This window comes from Falco biarmicus, chromosome 16, assembly GCF_023638135.1.
Source record: "Falco biarmicus isolate bFalBia1 chromosome 16, bFalBia1.pri, whole genome shotgun sequence".
Lineage (NCBI taxonomy): Eukaryota > Metazoa > Chordata > Aves > Falconiformes > Falconidae > Falco > Falco biarmicus.
Genome location: NC_079303.1, coordinates 9694541 through 9717001, shown reverse-complemented (window position 1 = coordinate 9717001; position 22461 = coordinate 9694541). Strand labels below are relative to the sequence as shown.

The window sequence follows — 22461 nt, the reverse complement described above, 5'->3', positions numbered from 1 at the left end:
GTCCTGACTCAGCCACTAAACGGCTGGGGAAGAGCCGGTCAGGGCCCTGGTACACACGTCCCAGGACAGGGGAACTGGGCTCCTCTTTTAGAAGGGCTCCAGTCGCTCCTTTGACAGAGAATAGCTTAACATACCCCAGGTAATCACATACAATCATCTCATTTTAACAGAAACAAGGAGGAAATAACGCACGCTGGCTGGCTGGCACAGAAACGGCTTCATCTAAACCTTTGTCCTTGGAAAGCCCCAGCTCAACTGTTGCACATCTCCATTTCTTTCGGATTCACTAACTCCCAGTTGGCTGCCAAATGCTGCACTGTCTTCACAGTCACTCAAGGCTAAGCTATAACCCCTTCTCCTTCTACTCTGTCTAGTAGTTACCGCCTCCTCTATTCTCTAATGCTAAGCACTCTGCCTAAGGCTACTGAGAGCATCAGGGTTAACAAGAGGTCGGGGTCCTCCCAGAGGAGGGGCAGCCATCAGGCAGGTCCCCCTGCCCAGATTTCACAGGGGGAGTTACCTCGCCAGGACATCGAGGGAAGCCTCAAAAGTGCACTGGTAGCTCCGCATCATCTGTGGAGTGAAGGTCACCGTAGCAAAGGCGTGGGAGCAGCTGGGCACGCACATCCGAACGGGATCCACCTTGAAAATGTCCCTGATGGGGCTGTGAAACTTGGGGGAACCCACAGAGCCCTGTTAGGAGGAAACATCCTTCGGTGTTTCTTACGCAGTCTTATTCTTATATGCGTCAGCGGGAACAGCCCCAGACAGCGTGTCTCCCTTCCTGCTTGCCCTGGGCAGGCTCCTTCCATCGCAGGGGGTGACTCCAAAGCGGTGCTGACCTTGCACAGGGAGCCCAGGAGCGCAAAAGCTGGCTTTGAGCACTGGGCAGCCACCCCAGCACACAAGGGAGGGGGGCACTGCACGGAAACCCCGCGACTAACCTCAAACTGGCCTTTAAAGAGAAGGAAAAGGCCAGGGAGCCTGAGGGAATGGTCTGCTTTGAGCCCAGGCACGTCAGGCCAGTAAAGGCCCCCTCCGAGCGGGCTTCCAAGAGATGTGCAGAAGGGTTTGGGTCTCCCACCAAAGACCCAGAGCGGCAAGCCAAAGCCTTGCTCGAGACGTGCCAAATTCAGAACTGCCACCCTGGCACTGCTGCTCCCCCCTGCAGCCTGACCTGCACGGAGCTGGACTAGTGCGGGCAAGAGGAAGCAGCGAGTCTGGAGAACAAGGCAGCGCAGCCTGTAAAGAGCAACGGTCACCCTGGCCTCTTGTTCTTACCTCACCGGCGATGGGTTTGATGGAAAGGACCACATTGCAGGGGACTTTGTTGACATTGTGGATCTTGAAGCGAGCTGTGGCCCGGTGCCCAACCCGAACATCGGTGAAGATAAACTTGTTCTCATCTCTGACATACACACCCTTGTCTCGCACCGTCTGCGGGGTCTGGCAGAGGTTGACGTTGCTGCAGATTCGGTGCTCCTCAAAGATGGACTCGATGTCATCAACCACAAATGCTGCGAGCAGAGCAGAGGGAGGGCTGAATGCTGAATTCCTGATGAATTTCTCGGGACCCTGCTGGCCTCTCGGAAGGCTTGATAAACCCTTTTTGCCCAGGTCACTGCAAAACCCAGCCTTGGGCAGGGAGTCGGCTGCGAGGATGGAGCTCAGTCCCAGTCAAGGAGTATTGCTTTCCTTTTATCCTTCCATGCATCCCTCCCAGCCTCTCCCCGCTGGCTGACTTGAAAAGAACTGGAACCTCTGAGGATTTTAGGGTTTAGCTTCAAGGTCAGGGCGCCTCTCTAACCAAGCAGTAAGTTCAGGTGCTGACCAGCAGCAGGTCTGGCTGCGGGAACCTGTGGACGGGGCGTACCTGGGAGGCAGGACTCAGCCAGCAGGGTATAGGGGATGCCGAGGGGATTGTCCTGGGGGTCTCTGTCACTGATATCGATGCGCAGGTGCTCCTCGCACGTCCCCAGTGATTCCGCAGAGCAATCCACCGTGATCATCTGCTGGCCCCCAGGAGGGATGGAACCAAAGCCAGGGTACACCGTGAACATGCCTAGAGTGATGCGAGCCTGCAGAAAGAGTCCCAGGAGAAGGCTGATGTCCAGCAGCCCAGCCTTGAGCATCCCCAGCAAGGAGTACGCCACTCCTCAACCTCCAGCCAGGCCGAGCCCCCAGTCCCAGGGCAGGGAGGGATGACTCCACGGCCCAGAGGCAGCCCCAGGACGAGAGGGACAAGCCAGGAGGAGAGGAACAAGCAAGCCAGGAGGAGAGGGACAAGCCAGGAGGAGAGGGACAAGCCAGGAGGAGCTGCAGGCCTGTCCTGGCTGGCACACAGGAAGGAGTTTGGGTGTAAAAGGTGAAGGTGCTAGCTGGGATCCTCCAGCCTCAGGGGTAAAACAGGAGAGCAGAAATAACTGTGAGAAGTGACGGGAGGGAAGAGAGGGGACTGGGAAGACGAAAACACAAGGTCAGCTGGTATCTATGGAGTGGGACTTCAAACAGGAACGTGCCCACATCTGTGGTATTCACAGACCTATTTTGGCTAGCAGCCACCAAACACGGGACCTGCTCCTCTCTCTTGACCCCACAACTCCAAGTCTGAGCCGGAGCACGGGACTGTCAGTGCAACTGAACAGCTCCTGCCTCTGCTTGTGGCTGGGAGATGACGGACCTCCATCGTGCAGACCATGTCCCATCCCACGGTGATGAGTCCCCATCAGCGTCCTCCCACAGCACCCGCAGCAGTGTGTCTTGGGGAGCGGGAGCCACCCACCTGCATGAAGGGGCTGGCAACCTTCTGCAGCGAGCGCTTGCTTTTCTTGGCTGAGGAAGTCCTTTGGTGTAAGTTCTCACTCTTGCCAGAGTGGGCAGATTTCATTTGACATCCACTAAGAGGAGAAAGCAGAAACGTCCATCATGCTGAGCCCCCACCCCGTCTTCTCTGAAGCCAAAGCTGACCTTCCCCTCCCCACCGAGGAAAGCCTCCCTGCCCCTCGCAGCCCCCGGCGGCACCTCCTGCAGCTTACGGACAGCTCAGCTGTATTACCAGCTTTGCCCGACACACGGGGACACTGAGGCATTTTTCCACTCCCTGTTCACAAGCAGGTGACGTGAACTGGACAATAACCCAGGTGTCTGGGCTGCCTGTCACACACCAGCCATGCTGTCGTGCCTCCTCAGGCAGGGCAGGTGGTGCAGGTCTTCTCTCACCTTTTCTCTTGCAATCGGGATGCGTCCTGGTCTGCTCGGTAGATGAGGAATTTAAAGTCAAGGCTGCCTTTGTTCTCCAGCATGAAGGTGCAGGTTTTCCTGCTGCCCTTCACCATGGCACCGAAGTTGATGAGCGAGGCGGGGTGAATGCTGTACTTGCTGAACACAGCTTTTGCCGACACCCTCACTGGGATGACGGCGACGGTCTCGCCTCCTCCGCAGATGCTGGGCTCCATCACCTGCAACCAGAGGAGGGCTTGGTAAAACCAGCAAAGAGGCCAGCCTCTGACTCTGTTCCCTGATCCCACCCCAGGTCCCCACCAGCTCATCCTCCCTGTTTCAACGCCTCCTCCGGAGCCAGACTTTCAGCTCCGCTTAGGAAGCATCACAAATGTTTTCTGAGACATTGCTGTCACCTACGAGAATTACCCAGCTAAAGCCCTCCTTCCAGAAGGCACCTGTCCTGCTCATGCTCCCAAGACGTGCTGTGCCACCACTGCCTGGCTGGGGCAGCTCACCTGGTAGTGCAGGATGGGTTTGTCCTCGATATTCACTTCCGTCTTGGGGTGGAAGAACACCTGGACCTGCACAGGGCGCCCGGAGGCAGCCAGCAGGCCCTTCTGCGGCTGGATAGTGAAGTGGCTTGCCAGGTCTGGTATGGTGGTGCCTGCAGCTTTCAGCTGGAAACTGGGGAGAAAGGGAAGGAACAAAGACCTCTGCAGTTAAAAGTACAAGTGCCACCAGCACAGCCAGGACTTGACATAAGACCATAAAAAAATTAAAAGGGAATGAGTCCAGCTCTGCTTGGGGAATCTCAGATCTTGACAGAGTGCAGACCATCATGAGTGTTGCAAACTAACCTCGACACCCAATTTTCTCATCCCCTCCTTTAAAGAGTCATAAAGAGAAAGGAGCTGCCCCTCAGAGGAAGGCAATGGATCTCAGCAGTGAGTGGCTTCAATTTCAGGGTCTCTCCTTCTGGTTCCTGCTCAGCTGTGAAGGACTGCTGGTGTGGGGCTGCATTCTCCCTTAAAGTCTTTGAGATTAGGGAGCCCGGGCTTTTTATTTAACCAGACCACGAGGCAGCCAGCACGGGAAGCGGTTCTAGCCATGGGCAGGAGGAGAAGGCAGGCCTGGGCAGATGGTGGCACCACGCGTTCACAGACCAGGCAGCTGGACCCACCTGTACGCAATCTCGTACTTCCCCTTGTTCCTCAGAGTCAGCACTTGCTTTGCATCATCCAGGACTTTCAGGACTCCAAAATCCACGGTGCCACCTGCACCTGCAGAAAACCCGCAGAGCCAGGCAAGAAACGGGGAGTATTAGTGAGCTGCTACAGACCACACCAAGTGACAAGACAGATATTTCAACACTTCCAGGCCAATTTCAATTGGCCTCTCAATACTGAAATGGGGCTTATAAGAAAGGTGGGGACAGGTGTTTCCGGGGGGGCTGTAGTGACAGGACAGGGGGCAATGGCTTTGAACTGGAGGGGAGAATTACATTAGCTGTTGGGAAGAAATTCTTCACTGTGAGGGTGGCGAGGCACTGGCAGAGGCTGCCCGAGCAGCTGTGGCTGCCCCATTCAAGGCCAGGTTGGACGGGGCTTGGGGCAACCTGGACTAGTGGAAGGTGTTCCTGCCCATGGCAGGGGGGTTGGGACAAGACAATCTTTGAGGTCCTTTCCAACCCAAACTGTTCTATGACACTTGGAGTTCTCAGGCAGCCCAAAACCCTTCTCAGCAAGTCTCCATTCTTGGAAATTTTCTTTAGCTACTTTGCTGCCCTTGCTCTTCTTACTCGGAGGGTATCTGCAGGGTTTAGCAGGTGAGGAGCTGCGTTTCTGTCTTCTTGCTTCCAAGCACTGATCCGACAACTTTGTGTGCCCTGCTGAGCCCTCAGGAGCTGCCAATTGCTCGCTCACATCGCTGTTGTTTCTAAGCCCCCAGACCAACCTGCACACTGCAAAGCTCAGGGGCGAGAGACTCGAGGCTGGCTGTGCCCTGACAGCCCTTCACTCCACTCAACTTGCAGGATACGCGCTTTATGTGACTGGGCCACGCTTGCATGCTACCCCCATCCCAAGCGCTTTGGTTGCTCACCTGCCAAGGCAAGGCAACACACCCAGACTGCTTTGTTTTGGGGCATCCACTGACCTTTAGGAATGCTGATGATTGGAGCAACATCATAGCCCTCTGCAGAAATGAGGATATTTTCAGTCTGGACAATCCCCAGGATGTTTTCTGCATCTGAAACCTGAGGCAGCGAGAAACGAACACTGCTTAGACCGTTCTCTTAAATTCTTTTGGTAGACAACGTACGAGTCCTTGTCTCTGCTGGCTGCTTCCACCATGGCCTCCCCTGCTTGACAAGCACTTGTGGATTCCCAAACTCTCCCAACCTGCTCATCTCACGGGCTGACCCAGCGAGATGCTGCTGCAGTAAGAAGCCCTACCAGCCCAGCTCGGCACTCCTTCAGCAGGGAGTGCTGCCGCGGAAGCACCCGGGGAGACACAGCGATGGAAAAACAACCTCAAGAATTGTGAGGTGTCCCAGAGCAGGTGGCATTGACCGTCAACCCTCTCCTCTTCAATCACCCAGCATCCTCACTGAAGTGCAGCCCCCAAACCACGGGGAACAAAACCCCAGGGTGACAGCTTGTTGCTCTCCGTTAAGAGCTCCGGACAGGCTCCAGCATGGGCGCAGGGAGCACGCCGAGGTCTGGACAACCAAACAGCAGCATTCAACCACGCACAGCGGCAAGGTGGCTGTAACGTGCGCTCAGGACACAGCGCCTGGTTGTCTGGGCTGACGCAGATGCTCAGGGATGCACCATGTGCTCTGGTGAACCCAGGCTGAGGCAGCAGAAGTTGGGGTCACAGCAGCCTTGTGTCCCTCAGGTGCAGCTCTTCCTGCCCAGCAGCACACATGCCCCCTGAAGCTCAGCTATAAGAGCAAGTTCCTTGCTGCTAAGGGCCTGCCCCCCGGCGATGCGGGTAGAAAGGAACCTCAGGAAGGCTCATCCTTTGTCCCCCTCTTTGCAGGGAACCCTTCAAGCACAGCCTCCACCCCGAAGATCTCGTTGCCCTGCCAGGGAGGGCACAGTCCCCCCCTCACCTCCAGTCGGATCTTCTTCTCAATGTTGAGAGCCTTTGTGGGCTTGAAATACAGATGCACGTCAAACTCCGTGCACGGAGCCACGATGCCCTCGCGTTGTGACACGGAGAAGTCCTCGCCCAGGTTTTCCAGCCCACAGAGCTGCCAGGCCACAGGCAGCAGGGTGCTGTTTTGCAGGACCAGGGTCTTGCTGTCCTCCCTGCAGAGGCAGAAAGACACCCTGCACCAGCTGCTCGATGGTCAGGATAGGCCTTGCAACTGAATGCATCTTGGAGCAGCCCTATGCATTAGTTTATATATCTATCTTTATCTATACACATCCAGTATTTATAGTATCCATAACATTAGTTAAATGTTTTCTCTGTGTCACAAGTCTCAGAGGTGAGGTCCTGGGGAAGGGCTGGGTGCTAACGGTGTATCCAACAGAAGGGACATAAGGAGGAGCAACTGCACTGCTCTCCGAACCAGCAGACGAGATACAAATGAATCAAGATGCCCATTGCACCACATTGCTGGGGGCTACAGAGCTTGCGGCTGTCCTGGGAGAACCAAGCCAGCAAGGAACGGTGAGCAAGAGACCGGGAACTGCTGGCAGAAAGAGGGACGCCAGCCCAACATCCAGCCTGAAGGGCCATGCAGCCAGCCAGAGAGGCTGAAGGGGAGCTCACCGACAGCACCCGTCCCCAGCAGAGGGGCCGTGAGATGACTGACCTGTGCAGAAGCAGCCTGTTGAAATGCACGTGCTTGGGGCTGACCCTCAGCTCCACCTTCACCCCCTGGCAGCACAGGGGGAAGACCACCGGCTCTGGGTTCTCCTTAACGCGGCAGACGAGCTTGTCTTCCACCAGACCAGCTGAAGTGGGGTACGCCCAAATGCTCAGCTTCTAGCCCCGTCCCCGAAACAAGAAATACAGAAGAGCACTCAGTGAGCAGGAGGAATGGCTCCTGGGCACTTACACCAGTGCCTGCCCTACCTGCTGTCCCCTACCTGCTTCTCGTTCGGTTTCAGCCTCAGGCTGGGAGGTTCTACAAGGAACGTGTCCGCCTTGAGATCGCGCTCAAAGGAGAAACGCGCCTCTACTTCCAAGGGGGTGACGTTGAGGATGGTTATCGTCTCACAGTTGCTGGGACAGTCCAGTGCCTTGTACCTGTCCACAAAAGGGGAAAAGGCTGCAGAGGAGACCGTCGCCTTCATCCCACACCAAGGAAAGCGCCATGTCCTGGCAGCGGGAGGCTGCACTGCAAGACCATGTACCAACAAGCAGGCCAAGAAAAAGCATCATTTTCAGGGGCACACTGGATGCTATGTGTGTCCATCCTTGCGTTACTTTGATGTCCACCCCTGTACTTGGTGCCTCCAGCCCAGACGCGTGATGATGCACAGGCCACTTAAAGAGCATTTTACAAATTAGAAATTCAAAGATGCCTGGAAAAACAGAGGTACTGCAGGCACGTGGGTTCTCCCCCTTTCTTTGTTGGGTTTCCTTCCCTGCAGGGTACAAAGAAATGCTCTTGGAAAGAGCTTTTAAAAATAGTTTAGCTTTTGTCTTCCAAAACAGTCACGAGATTGCCTTGTATTTCACAGGTTAGCTCAAAGTCTGAGGGAAGGAAATAGAGAGGATTCATTCCCAAGAGGAATGCTGAATTTAAAAAACGTCCCTTCCCTCGGGTATGGAGCAGATTTGGGAGTTAAAGGGTTAAAAAGCACAAACAGAAACCCAAGGCCATGCAGCAGCCTGGCTAAAGATCCTCTTTTGGGTTTTGAACTGTTTTGATTTCATTTGCTTGGGTTGTCAAAATACCACTGGCTCTCCAGAGCTCCCATGAAGAGGAGAACTTAATTTCTAATATTTAAAAAAAAAGCTAAGTTAAAAATAGAAATGCGCCAGCAGCTACAATGGCAACTTTTTCCGGCAGACTTTGTCCAGCATTGAGGACGGGGAAACAGAATTTCCATTTTCATTCCTCTGCAGATCCCCCACGCCCCCATATCGGCAGGTCGAATCATAAGGCCTTACTAATATTACAAACGGATGAATGTTTTATAAAACCATCAGCAAAATAATTGCTTGTTCAGTCCACCTGTAGAGCTCAAAGCACTTTTAAAAAACACCATAAAGTTCATTTCTTAGGTGGCGAAGCTGAGATGTGGCGGGGAGACACAAGCTGCTCCAAGTGACCTTCAGGCTGGAAGCAGCACATGGCTCTGGCCACCAAGGCACCCACCGGGGAGGAAGATCAGCTCCGTCTCTCCCCTGCTCCTCCAGGACTCACTTGCCCATCATCTGCTCAAGTTCACACATCTGTGGCCCTTCAGCCCCCTGCATCTCCCAGGCAGGTCTCCACCTGGGCCTGCCCTGAATTGTGCCTCTGGGACGGCTCGTCCCCAGACGTGTCCGTGGCAGCACGAGGCCCTGGAGGTGCCATCCCAACGTCCCATGCTGCGCAGGCAGCGCATCAGGATGCTCGCTCAGGGCGGGGAGCACGTACCAGTCTCTTGACTTCCCACACAGCAGCGGTCCAAAGTGGAAGACACCCATCTCCGTGACATACTGCTTGAAGACAATGTCGTCGTCTGCCTTGCTCTTCCTTCGGTGGGGAAACACCAGCCTGGGCAGAGAAAACAGGGAATGAAGAGCTGTGAGATGCTCCAAGTAGAAAACCTGGTCAGAAAGCCGTAACCCTTACTGGTGGCTGCGGTACCAGTACTCCCAGCTCCAGGCATGGGACAAGATGCTGGGCGGCTCAGGCAGCACGCTCTGCCCGAGCCAGAAGGTCACCGGGGTACAAGGGGCAGCCCTGGCTCTGAGCCCAGGGGGGAGCAGCGTGGGAGGCTCCCAGGGGCAAGCCTTACCGTGGGTCTTGGCTGATGGTGGGGTACAGGCAGGTGCCCCTGCAGGGCAGCTGGTACAGTCGCTTTGTCCCCAGGATCTCGAAACGCAGCGTCTGCTCAAACTGGCCCAGCACCGTGGAGCTGAAGTGGACCTTCAGTTCCACCTCACCGCGGGCAGGCACTATCCACCGGCAGCTGCTCAGCCTGGCAGTTAAAGAGAGGGCTTCAGACACGGCTAATGAGCAAACAAGACGAGGAGGAGGGCTGTGGACTCGCCATCCCACGGAGGCACCAACAGAGCGGCCCTGAGGAGCTGGGGATGACAGACCTCACTTGACAGGGTGGCCATGAAGCAGAGCGATCTCCTCAGCCCTCAGCTCACCTGACATGTCTCGGCGGGGATGGGACCATGTCCTCGCCGCTTTGGTGCGCCCCAGGAGAAGATACGGGTGCTTCCCTGTCCAGCCCCTGGAGACATCTCCTGCCCTGACCGGAGCTCTGCTTCTCCCTCGCAGCCTCCCAGCTGCCCGCAGCTTTCTCCTCACTCGACTGGCTCCTCACAGGGGCGACCTGCTCCTCTGGGGTCTGAGCCACAAGGGGAGGGAGAAAACAGAGAGGTGAGACCTGCCCCGAGACATCCCCCTCCTGGAAAGCAAGCTGTGGGTTTGTTAACAATTAGGGGAAGCACTAAATAAACAACCACATCTGCCCAGGGACTTGGTCTTCCTCATCAGGTCTAGTTTTGCCTACAACACTCTCCTTGCCCAGGACCTCAAGGCAAGGCGAGGGTTTGAGGTGTTTTTTTAAACCGTTATTCTCATCTTACAGACATCACAGTGATCCTTCCCCACCCACCCCCCTGCCCTGGCACCTTCACTTCGGGCACAACGGGGGCATCCACGAGACTTACGGCAGCATTCTTGTCTTCTTCTGCAGTGGCGCCTTCTGGCACAACAAAGACAAAGTGCTTGAGGGCTTCTGCTGCAGGGGCCATCCGCTCTGCCGGGTAGTGGATCACGGAGTAGAAAGCAGTAGGGGGGATGGGAAGCCCGGAGGGACCCAGTCCAAGGCTATCCAGGACCTAAAGCGTAAGAGAAAACCCTGTTTGTACTCCTGTCACCTTCATCCTCACACTCACTCCTTAAAGGCACGGAGCTTTCGGCAATGTGGTGGGGGTTTATTTATATCGGGCACCGTGCTTCTTCATGCCCAGCGGAGTGGGCAGGCTCCAGAGCAGTGCCAGGACCTACAAGTGGGACCTAGAGAGAAACCTCTCCCTGCAGTGACTCAGCTGAAGGAAACCTGAGCTGCCCTGCCCTGGGACCATTTGCAATGATTTCCAGGCTGGGAAATTCTCTCAACAGACGGGATGCTTGTACAGAGAGCACTCCTGATTCCCACCCACCTGAGGGATGGTGAGAACCTCCCGCAGCCATGGGGCTGCTGCGGAGCCATTGTAGAACATCATCGGTGGCCCGGACAAGGCTCTGTGCCATTGTCACCTGGTGGGACACGATGTACCGGGGCCCAGGAGCACGGCAGGCTCAGCCTCCGAGCCTCACAGGGCTTTACCTGCTCTGCCGCTGGCAGCTCGCTGCTCTCCAGGATCTTCCTAGTCACATCTTCTGAGCCCAGCACCTGGATGTCCAAGCAGGGCACCCCGACACCCTGGCCTCTGGCTGACCCTTTTGCACCTTCCCCTTCCAGCTGAGGTATTCTGGCATCCTCAAGAGCCTTCAGTTCTGCCAGATGCTCTTTCTCCAGCCTCCCCTGATGCTCCTTCTCTCTGTCCCTCCGGCTCCTGGGGCTGGATGTGTGCTGGGGCTGCTCTTCTGCTGGGTGCCGTGCGTCCTCGTGGTTCAGGGGGAACAGCAGGATACCCTGAACCCTGTCCCAGGATGACAAAATATGCGCAACATCCTTCTGCGACGTCTCGTAGATATTAAACCTCAGGGCTAAGTTCTCGCTGTCACTCTGGGCCTCATTTTTGGTTTCCCCCTCTTCCAGGTCTGTGGGGTGTGCAGCCGCTGCCAGGTGGGCATCCATCAGGGTGACCTTGCTCTGCTTTTGCTCATCTTCCTTTGTGCAACGTGCAACAGAGCCCGGGTGCTTCCTTACAGATCGTGTCTTGACCACCCCCTTGGCGACCTCCGACCTCCGGCTGTTGGATGTGTTGGTGTTGCTGGTGGGACTGTTCATGCCCTGGGCAGGAAGAGCAAAAAAAGCAGTGAGCATTTCAAAGCACTGACTCAGGTGCTGTAGGGCAGCAATGATCTTTACAATAGCACCCCAAACCTCGCTCGAGACCTGTGCTAGGCACCCTACAAATCCCAGTTCAGAACATAGCTGGTACCCAGTTTAGCTCAACAAACCAAACTCTTCAGTGTCAGACTGATGAGGAGTCCTGCAAACCAGCTGAGGAACAGAACAGGTTCCCAACCCAAGCAGAGAACTTAAGACACCTCCTTACTCCCGTGCAGTCCTCTGGGTTCATTTCTGGTGCGCTGAGCATCCCTGTGGCTGGCTGATCCTTTGCAAAGTCTGCCTGCTAATGAATACCTAAGGCCTGGGGGCATCTCCTGCCAGACATGTAGGAAAAGACCCCACATCCCAGACAGATCATGGCTCACAGGTGTAAGTCACAGGCAGAGTGGGAAGAAACGCTGGACTAAAACTACCTAGGGCTTCAGTAGTCAGTATGTGGAGTTACATGAAGCCAGGACTCAAAGGCGGCATGATCTTAGTAGAGCAGCTCTAGCAGCAAACCCATGGGAAGACACCCCGGTGCAGCAGCAGCACGATCAGACCCCGGTGGTTGTTTCCCAGCACAGCCCCACATGTTGCTCCTGCCAGGTGCTCGTCCCCAGCACTGCGTGGGGCTCCCTGGGGCACGGCGCAGCTCCGTAGGAAGGTCCCCAGGGCTTTCAGTCATTTCTGTAAACAACCATGCACCTGCTTGCCACCAGGCCGGCTTTTCCTCCTCAAAGCATTCTCTTGGTCTTTTCCAGCCTTTCTCTTCCCCTGCTCAGAATTCTTCAGCTCTTCCTCCTTCAAGCGTTCCAGCTCCTGCCGACGCTTTTCCTCCAGCTCTCGAGCTAGCTGCTCCATCTCCCTTCAGCAAGCCAAACAGAAAACATGCCCGAGAGTCACCACCAGAAGCCTGGGCTTGCCGCCATCCCAGCTGGTCCTGCACTTCGTTCCCTGACCCTGAGGCCAGGCAGAACCGTTAGGCCATCTCTGTGGACCTCCCTCAGCCTGGGGAGGCTGGGAATATCCCATGTGAGGAGAGGTGGGAGGGGACCTCCAGGGCCAGCCAAACCTCAGCCTTGCTTCGTAAGGTCAGCCTGGGCTGAACGAAGTGCGGAAACACACGCTCGCTTTAAACAGGTCCCCCTCCCAGTTTCAGACTTAGCCTGTGCATCCTCCTCAACCCCTGCGGCCTCCCCTCCTGGGCTGCTTTGCTGGATCAGAGCTTCTCCCAGGCTGACCTGCTGCTGCAGCTGAGGGTGAGCCCAAGAGCCACCGGCTTCTATGGCCAGTGTCGCTCAGGAAGGAAAAACCTAGGAGATCAGCAAGGACTTCCCCTACGGCAGGACTGGCATCTAAACCAAGCCAGCACAGCTGCGCCTCACACCAAGCCACACCACAACCCCTCTGGTGTGGGGAAGAAGGGGGGTGAAGATGAGAACCAACGTAATTAACTTAGAGACACTTCTAAGAGCAGCGGTCAGGCAAGCCCAGAGCCCAGGTCCCGGCAGCCACCGTCTAAACCCGCGGGCTCTCCGCTCAGCTGGAGAGAAGATGTTCTCTCCCGGGAGGAAGGGCCTTCCTCTGCTGGGAACCTGGGGGGTGGAACTGCCTGCTTGGAACAGACACTTTCGGGCCTTCGCCCCGTGACCCCTCTGAGCTCAACCGAGGTCTCCGGAGCAGGAAAACCCTGCAGGGGCACCCTCCTGGGGAGTTACAGGCGCACAGACCTCTGCCTCCTCTCGCGCTGGACTTGGCGTATCTTGTTATGAAGCTGAATTTTCTGCTCCGCACTGAGGGCATCATACTCATCCTCGTCCATCTCCCAGAGACGTTCTCTCTCCCTGCGGGCAGCTTCTTCCTGCTCCCGTCCTTCAGCCAAGGCCAGAGGAGAAACCATTAGCAGAGCTTGCTGTTGGGGGTGAGCTGCCAGGATTCACAGCTGTGTCCCGAGCCAGCCGATCATCCTGCCAGGAGATGCTGGGGAGCTCACAGCCCTGCTCCAAAATTCAGATCAGCCCCTGAACTGTCAACAGTTCACGGCGAGTTCCCGCGCCTTGCCTGGCTCCTGCGCACCAGCGTGGCAGGCAGCTGCTGCTGCTGCTTCGGTACTGAGCCACAACAGCTGGCACTTGTGCCCAGGCTTTCACGGTAGAGACCAAGGGAAGTCTTCCCAGCCTCAGCTCTGCTCTGCTGCATTTTAAGCGACTGTGAGCTGAGCGCTGGCTACACCCAGGCAGAAGGTGGAAGGATTAATAAGACCACTTCTTACAAGCTCTGCTGGTAACCCAGATACACACAGATAAGGCTGAGTGCTTGACAGGGAAGATTTGAGAGGTGCGGAGATGAAAAGTCTCACCTTCCTGCTCTTTTGCAGCTGTCTCCCTGGCTTTAAAGGACACATAATCCTGGAACAGGTTCACGACGTAGATGTGAGGCCGATTTCCAACAGCTTTGAGCAGGCAGAGGAGAGCAGATGCCATGTTGTGCGCAAAGAGGGTTTCCAGGCCATCAAACACCACGCCCTGGTAGCAGTCACTCAGCTGCGAATAAAGTTGAAAAGGAACAGCTTTTCTAGTCAGCTGTGGCACACACGGGGCTCTCAGCCAGTCAGTAAATGTCCACTGTCAGCAGATGTCAAAGGACACCAGCCATCGTTGTGTCCAGCGCATCAGCCCAGACGAGCTCTGATCTTTCCCCACGTTCTGCCACCTTGGGGCATCTGCAGCTTCCCCCAAGGATCCCTGCGTGCAGCTCGGGGCTCCTCTGAGAGCAGATACAGACCTCCTCTCCAAACTGCCTCGCTGCCTGTCTCTCTGGAGCAGGAACGCAGCATCTGCCCCCACCCCACCCACGTACCTGGAGCCTTTCAGAGAGGATGGCCACCAGCAAGTCCTCGGGCAGCACGCAGCTCAGACAGCCCAGCCCTCCCTCTGTGCTGCCACCGATGCTCAGCCGTCGCTGCGCAGGGACGCAGGGAAGGGGAGGGTGGAGATGAGAAATGGAGGAGCCCTGCAATGTTGAACGCCACAAGAAAAGTAAACCACTTGGGTAACCCCTGAACAGTTCCAACTGCTGGGCTTGCAGCCAGGGTTTTCCACTAGCGGGAGGCTCGAACCAACCCTGCAGGCCAGCAGCTCCAGGGGACAACCCTGGAGGACACATCCCGTGGCTTGCAAGCCCCCAGCGCAGCATCCCGCAGCTTTGCCCACTGCCTGCGGCCACATTAGCCAGGACTGCACTTTGCCAACAAACTGTTGAGGCCCAGTCGAGATTTCTGCCAGAGCACAGGGGTTTGTTCCCACCCCAAGCATGCCCAGCTGGCGCTCTGCACCACACACCCACACACCAGCCCCCACTCTAAGCAGCCCCTTCGCTTCTCAGAGGCAACAGAAAGGACCCAGGCATTAACCAGCGCAGATCACGCTTCACCTGGCAGCTTGTCGAATCCCTTCGATGCTGTTCCCGGGATTGGGATGCACGGCCATCCGCCTTGCTCTTGCTTGCTGCAGTGCTCACCGGCCTTTGGGAACTCGGGGACTGCAGGCTGCCGTCCTCCCCAGAGCTGGACTGGCGCAGCACTGAGCTGTGCCCGGCCTTGGCGTGGCACTGCACGCTGAGAGAGACATCTGCATTGTGACCTGCAGAGGGGACAGATGGCTCAGCGGGGCTGGCGATGGGTGCTGCGGGGAGCAAGCGGGCACCTTCCACCCCTGGCAGGGACACAGCACTTGTCCCCCAGCCTGCTGGGCACTAGCAGCGCTGCTCTCCAGAAGCAGCTCCTGCCCTGCTTCCCTTACTAGCACGATAAAGCTGAGAGAGGACGGAAAAGCCAGAGAGTTTGTCGTGCACAGCCCCGTGTCCCTCCTTAATAAACATGCACACAGGTGACACTTTGCACAGCAGCTCCCCTATGGATCAAGCCAAAGATTCGTCCCCCAGCACCATCATTTTCCTACCTTGCACCCATCCTGCCTTCTCCCGTGGAGACTGTAACGGGCAGCCCTGCCCCAGTGGCATCACCCATCTCCACGGAAGCTAAACCCTCTGCCTGGGATAACCCCACCCGGCACCCAGAGCCTTTTCCCTTCCACCAGCTCCCAACCACCCAGGTTCAAAGCTGAGCAATGTAAAACGTCCCCCGCCAAGGCCAGCGTCTGGCCTCACCCTGCAGAGCTCAGGGCAACAACTGCCCAAGAAAGTTTCCCCAAAGTCTCCAGTCTCACATGGAGCACAGCACAGCACGCGCCAGCTCCGCAACCTGGCAGTGTCAGTATAGGGGGAAAAAAAATACATTTCCAGAGAAAAAGAGCTCATCTGCAGTGAGTCTCATCCAAAATTCCTCCAGGAGGTTATTCTTCCCTTCCTCTCATGTCTGTGAAGCTACACTCACAGTCAGTCACCTAGAGCTTAATGAGCCACTTCAGAGGGTTATTCCTTGTTCAAGTGGGCAGCAGTTCTGCCTGATGGCCACAGGGAGCAAGCTGGATTCAGCTCTGAGAAAATGTTTTTATAAAGCTCTGAGAAAGGTACGGGTGTGCTTCACCACTCCCAGAAAAAGGGACGTGTGTCAAGAAGCCCAGAGGCAGTAAAAATGCCTTTGTCTGACCCCTCAAAACAGAGCTGCTTAATCACCCGAGCTGTGTTATGAAATGGCTCTGCATTTTTACACACTTGCACCCGTGCTCCCCAAGAGACCCAAGGGCTGCCAAACTCCTCTGGAGCAAGCAGAAGCAGGTGGCCGTGGTGGGTTTCCAAAGCGCCGCTCTGCGCCCAGTGTTCCTCCTTACCCTCATCCTCTGTCTCCTTGTGGCTCTGCTCAGCGGCAGCCCTGACGCACAGCTCCCGGGCACGGAGCCCTGCCGCGCTGCTCCCGTCAGAGATGGCTTCTGTCACCACGGCGTCGATGGACAAGCAGGCAGCGCCGTAATATTTGGACAGGGCGACCGCTGCCGCTGTCTTTCCTTGAGAGAGAGAGGAAGGCGGCTTGGTGACATTTGCAGGTGAAGCATTCTCAGGGACAGGCTCTGGAAAGCCCCCCCAGAGGCTTTGCAGGTTTCAAGGACAGTCAGAAAGCACATGTCCCTTTAGGGGACACCACGAGGGAGGCAGCTTCAGCACGGTCAGAAGCGCTGAACTCCAGAGGCAGGTGGATCGCCTCCACCTCCGGTTCAGCCCAGGACTCTGTCCCTTGTGGTGTGACCTCAGCCCTGGGCCAGGACATTGTTTCGAGCCCTGTCCCACCACCACCGTTCGCTACCCTGTGCTGGTGGGTGCCAGCTGGGCACAGTCTGGGGGTCAGCACGGGCTAGGGGCTGCTCCCATGAGGAAACACGGGCACTAGGCAATGTGGTCCCATGCAGCAAGAGGGACATGGCCACCCCGTCTGGGGGGACAAGAGCCTAGCTATATGGACACAAGATGAGCCACACCACTGGCACCAGCTAGGCAAAGGCCTGGGACTGCTTCACGGACCAGCAGAGCTGTGGCTTGCCTCGCTTCGCTTCAACTGGCCGACCAAGCACCACGGCCCACCAGGATAAGTCTCTCCTGCTTCCCGCTCTCCTTGCAGCCAACAGCTCACGTGCCTGTCCGAGGTGCCCCATGGACGATGATGACGATCCCTCTGCGGTTTCCGCCTGTGCGCCCTTCTGCAGGGATATCGATGCCCAGGTGGCGGGCGATGGCCCTATGGACAGGGCTGTCGGCCAGCTCTCCCGCAGCCTCCTTGCTGCTGCTGGTGCTCTGCTGGTGCTCTGCTGTGTAGAACCAGGTAGAAAAGTCAGCCTCCTGCCTCCCTGTGACCCTGATCGCCCTCCCCATCCCCTCAGATCCTGCGAGAGGAGACTGCTGAAACCAATGTCACAGCCCAGATCTCATCGTGCCTGTCCTCGAGGCTCGCGCAGATCCAGCTGCTGGTGAAGGGGCCTGTTCAGAGCACAGTAAGTGGGGTGGCAGGAGGAGGAAAGAGCATCTGGCAACACCCAAGAGGCCCGGGCCACATCTTCCATGAACCCTCCCCACGGTCCTCATGGGAGTTTGGTCCCGGGTCCTGGTGCCTAAGGGGGGTGACAGGTGCAACTGGGCATTGGGAACAGTCCCGAGGGAGATGGCACCAGGCTGCAGTGAAGCAATGGAGGTGGCACTGAAGTCCACCGCTGGGGCTCTTTTGCTACAATGGACAAAATAGGTGAAGAGCTTCGGGTTACCAGCCGTCCCGCGTCTTTCCTTAACACCTTCCTCCTCCTCTTCCCCACATTCGGATTCTGAATTCACCCTGTTGGACTGGCTTTCATCGAAAAGGGAGGGGGGAACGACCGAGCTACGGGGTGAGGTGCTGCAAACAACCCCAGCGGAGTGCTTTCTGCCCCCATCTGACAGGTGCCAGGCACCTTCAGAGCTGGCCGAGGAGGAAGGACGTGGGGAAGGAATGGCAACCTGCTCTTGGCCATTCCCACTTTGCAGGGCCACAAGCAAAAGCAAAAATCTCCTAAGGAGGGAGACTCCCAAGGCACCGAGGAGCCTGTCCAGGGGTATTCTGAGCTTGTGCTTGTGTTGCCGCGAAGGAACAAATCTAAACCAGCTCGTTAGATTAGACTTGGTCCTACAGGCTGAAGAACTCATCTGAGCCTACTCTTTGCGGCTGAGGGACACAAGGGGACACCCTGACGATTTCCCCAGTGTGTGGCAGTAAGATATGAGCTTGCTTTAGCTGCACTCAGGGCTGCGAGAGGATGCGTCTCACAAGCCACAGGTTTTCACCTGGCAATTCCTCCACCAAGCTGGGGAACAGGCGGCTGCTAAAAGCACGGGCTTTCCGTGGAGAATGAGGTCATGGAGAACTCAGGGTACGCAGCCTGGACTCCCTGCTGTGTCCACACTCAGGACAGACCATGCCAAACCCTCACCCTTGTCCTGGTCCGCTGGGTCCCCGGTCTTGGGCTTTGCTTGATCATCCTGCAGCCTCTTCTGGTCCTGAGAGTACTCCAGCACCTCTGGGGGCAGCTTCTCACCCGGGCCACGCAGAGGCAGCAACAAGGTGTTGCGGCTGTCGTAGTCCTTCAGCATGCGCAGGACCTGTGCGCGGAGGGAACAGAAACCACGTACAGGAGGGGTTTCTTGACCACACGAACACACTGCCCAGCCAACCAGTCTTCTCCCTCATGCCTTCCTCCCAACACGGACTACCCAAGCACCCCCCTCAGCCTGCCAGCAGAGCTGGCTGCCCCTCAAGTGCCGCCAGGCTGTGCCCTGGGGACTGCCTCCATCTCCCTGGCGCAAGCCCGGGAATGCCACCACAGCGCTGTGAAGCTACGGCAGCACGCACACGGGGACCAGACCTTCCCGCTCACCTGCTCCTCCTCAAGGTACTGCTGGTCAAACTCCAGCAAGTAAAACTCGATGGGAAACTCGCACGGGTTCTTCACCACCACTGTCCCCTCCGCCCCACGGCTGTATGGCAGCACCGGTCCCAGCTCAAGCACTGGGGGGCTGAACTCCAGCTGCGGCTCCAGACCTTGTCCCGAGACCTGCAGCTGGAGGTGCTGGCTGCTCTGGCAAATGTTAATCTTCAGCCTCCTTCTGTAGGACTTCTGAAAAGAGAGAAGCACAGAAAGGTCCTGCACTAAGTCCCAGGTGACAAGGGCCTGGAATTCAACCCTTGCCCCAAGGTCAGCGGTGTCATCAGTACCTCTAAGGTGAATGGAAAACAGGTATTTAATTATAGCAGAGGCTGCAGCACCTGCATGCTGGCTCCGGGTAACTGGGATGGATCCTGGGTGAGGTGTAACTGGCTGTTTGGTGTCAGATCTGAAACAGTCTGTCACACGTTTTCACCCAGTCACGAGGGAGCGCAGTGCTCGTGAGAAAGGTCCTCGGGGTTACGCTGCCCAGACACAGCTGTGGCACTGCTGCATCAGGCAAACACCAGCCACGCAAGAGGCAGATGAGCTCCCGCTGGCTAGAAATAAGGGTCATCTTCTCTGCTCAGCGTTTGGCTCTGGCCAAAGCCCAACACAAGCTGGTTGCATCCCTACTAGCAATTCTACCGTCCCTGGGACTGTTCCCAGGCATGGAAGCACTTGTGTCCATGCTGTCACACACTGCCAGCTTCCAAGTCACTGTGGCCACATGCAAACTGCCTTTGGGAATGCTCCATCGCTTAAGCTGACTCCCAGACCGCGTGGGAACACGCAGGCAGGTTGGGCCAGAGCCACAGGGACTGCTGGCAGCGTACCGCTACAGGTGACAGTCCCGCCGTGCCCAGGAAGGTGTCTGGCGGCTGTTTTGTCTGCCGGTACCGGCAGCAGGATTAGCCCAGGTTGGCCCTTCCAGGGTTGTCCCCTGCGAGCATGCCAGCTGCTCTGCGCCGGGGCGTTGCAGCCTGCAGATATGCCCACACCAGGTGGAAGATGAGGGGAAACAGGTGGATCTCCTCCACGTGCCGAGAGGGAGCCACACCGCCGAGCCTGGATGCTCCCTGTGCAACTCCCCGTGGGGATTCCAAAGCGCTTCTCAGAAGTGCGCGCTACAGGGGAAACTGGGGCACAGTGGGTACGGGGCTGGCAGAAAGCTCCATGCGGAGGCCAGACCTCATCCCCTGCGCTGGGCTCTCATTTCCACACTGCCCTGCCAGACCTCCGCGGGGTGACACCTGCCAATCTCACCTCTTCCACGGGTGAAAACCTGACTCGCATGTTGCATCGCTGTCCGGGAGCGAGGGTTCCGGCCGAGGGCAGTGCCTCAAAGACACGGGGCTTGGCTTCCAACTCCTGCAGCAGCTTCCGACGCATGCTCGCTGACAAGCATTTGTCCACCTGGGCACAGAAACCAGGCGTGTGAGGTGGCCTTTGTGGGGACAGACTCTTGGTTCCTGCCGTGCTCTGAGATACTGTTACGGTGCGGAGAGCACCCACGTCCAAACCAGACGTGGCCACCATAACCTGGTGGCACCATAAATGGGAGCAAAGATGTGTAGGCAGGGCAGGCAGATGGGGAGGCACTGTCCTCAGAGGAGGAGGAATGGGTGAAGATGGCAGAGAAGTGAAGCATCAGCTAACGAACAGGTCCAGGCGAAGCAGCCTTGCTCCGTACCCTCAGAAGCTTCCTCAGCCCAGCTGTAGCCCAAGCGCCCAGGCAGCCACGGGGGCAGAAAGGGCAAGAGAGGCAAAGAAAACCCAACCAAGAAGTTACGTGTCACACGTTGTCTGTGCTTTACCTTAACAGGCTCGTGCACAGTGACGAACCATTGACAGGGGACCTGGAGCTGATTGTGGAGCTGGACAGTTTCTTCCCGGCACTGCCCACACTGGACAGCGGAGAACTCCAGCCTGTCCCTGGAGAGGCAGAGGGACGGCACAGTCACGTCGGCACGGAGGCGGACATGGAACGTGGGGCCACCTGCTACCTAGTGAAGGACAGAACATCCAGCTGAGAGACCAGGTGACATCTGCGGCTGTGTCCAGCCTGCTGCCTGCCCCAAAAGGTGGTACCTTGATGGGCAGGAGCACGTCCACCTCTCCCAGTGGCAGGTTGGCGCTTTGTGGGTCAAAGCGCACTCTGAATGTCTTAGTCCTGCAGCAGGGCAGGCACTTCACATGGTCCAGATCCACGCTGAAACCTTGAACAGATGAAAATAAAGCAGCTGAGATACATCTCATGCCGCTTGTGTGTCACAAGCACGTTAAGGCCACGCGGGTGTCCTGGCTGGCAGCTCTGCGAAAGACCCCCTTGTATCCCCGGAGAAGCCTGCTGCTCTTTCTCCCTTGTCACCGCCCAAGGAGAAAGCGTTTTTGCAGCCAGAATCCAAGGTCCACATGGTAAAAATGAAACCCATCAGCTGAGCTTCAGCAATTCCTTCCTTGGGCATCTCAGGGAAGGAGGCACAGACCTCCCCAAAGGAGAATTTCCAACGAAGGTTCCCCCATGCTGCGGTGTTCCCTGGACAACAACTTAGAGAAGACACCTGACCACCCCTCAGACACAGCAAGTCACCGTTTGATGGGACACAGCCTTGCCTCAGGGCCTGTCGTGGAAGCCTGTTTTGATACACCAGAGGATCTCACAGGCTCTTTTCTCAATAAAGGCTCAACTGAAGGGCTATGACATCATGAAGTCTAAACAAAGCACTTCCAAACCACAAAGGGTCCCGTCCGTTTGCAACACGAGCCCACAGAGAGCACAAAACCTCGGCTGTCACTCATGGTAGCCAAGAGCAGAAGATGATGAGAGGTGACCAAGGTGATCAGCCCACCTAGTCCCTGAAATGAGGTGTCAGGGCAGTCCCAGGCAGACCAGGTCTCTGGGCACTGCTGGCCAGGAGAATTCAGGCTCTAAAGCACCGAGCAGGGGGCAGTCAGGAAGAAAAAAGCTGTACAAACAGGCACTCAACCCCCCCACACACCCAGTGACTTAAGCTCATCTGTCAAGCCCACGGGAAGTCCCTCCAGCACTGGTTACCTGTGCCACACAAGACACGTCTATCGGCGAGGAAGGACACAGGCAACCGCCCGGGGTTGGTGATCTTCACAAGGTGTGTGCGGACGGTACCAGGAATGACACAGCCAAAGTCCAGGATGTACTCAGGCAGCTGAACTCTGAAAGGAATAGAGACATTCCTTAAACCACAGCTCGGCTACATTTCCAGGTGGACAGAAGACACAAATAAAGTGGGTATTTGCTGCTGTAAAAACCCAGCTCAAGCCTGTGAAAGCCAAGGCCTGACCACCTGGTAGTAACACTTTGGTAAGTCACGGAGGGTGCAGGTCCTAGGTTTTATCAGCTACCAACGGGACCTCAACATAAAATTGTGTTTAACTGGTCGCAGCTCCTCGGCTACAAAGAGCCACTGTGGCTAAGTCCACCAGACCTCCACTGGCCTCAGTGGAACTGCTAACCTGGTGTACAGCCCAAGCCTGAAATCGCTTCAGGACCTTGCAATGAGATTTGCCTGCACAGGCAATCTTCCCTGCTCTGCAGCCAGGTCTGTCCCCAGAGCAGCCCCGGGAAAGGCAGGAATCGACACCTACAGCGTTCAAGGGCAGCT

General features: G+C 56.7%; 1 pseudogene; it reads right to left on the bottom strand.

The window, feature by feature from the left end:
- LOC130159863 (hydrocephalus-inducing protein homolog) overlaps positions 1–22461 on the bottom strand; it is a 98425-nt pseudogene that overhangs the window by 4943 nt on the left and 71021 nt on the right.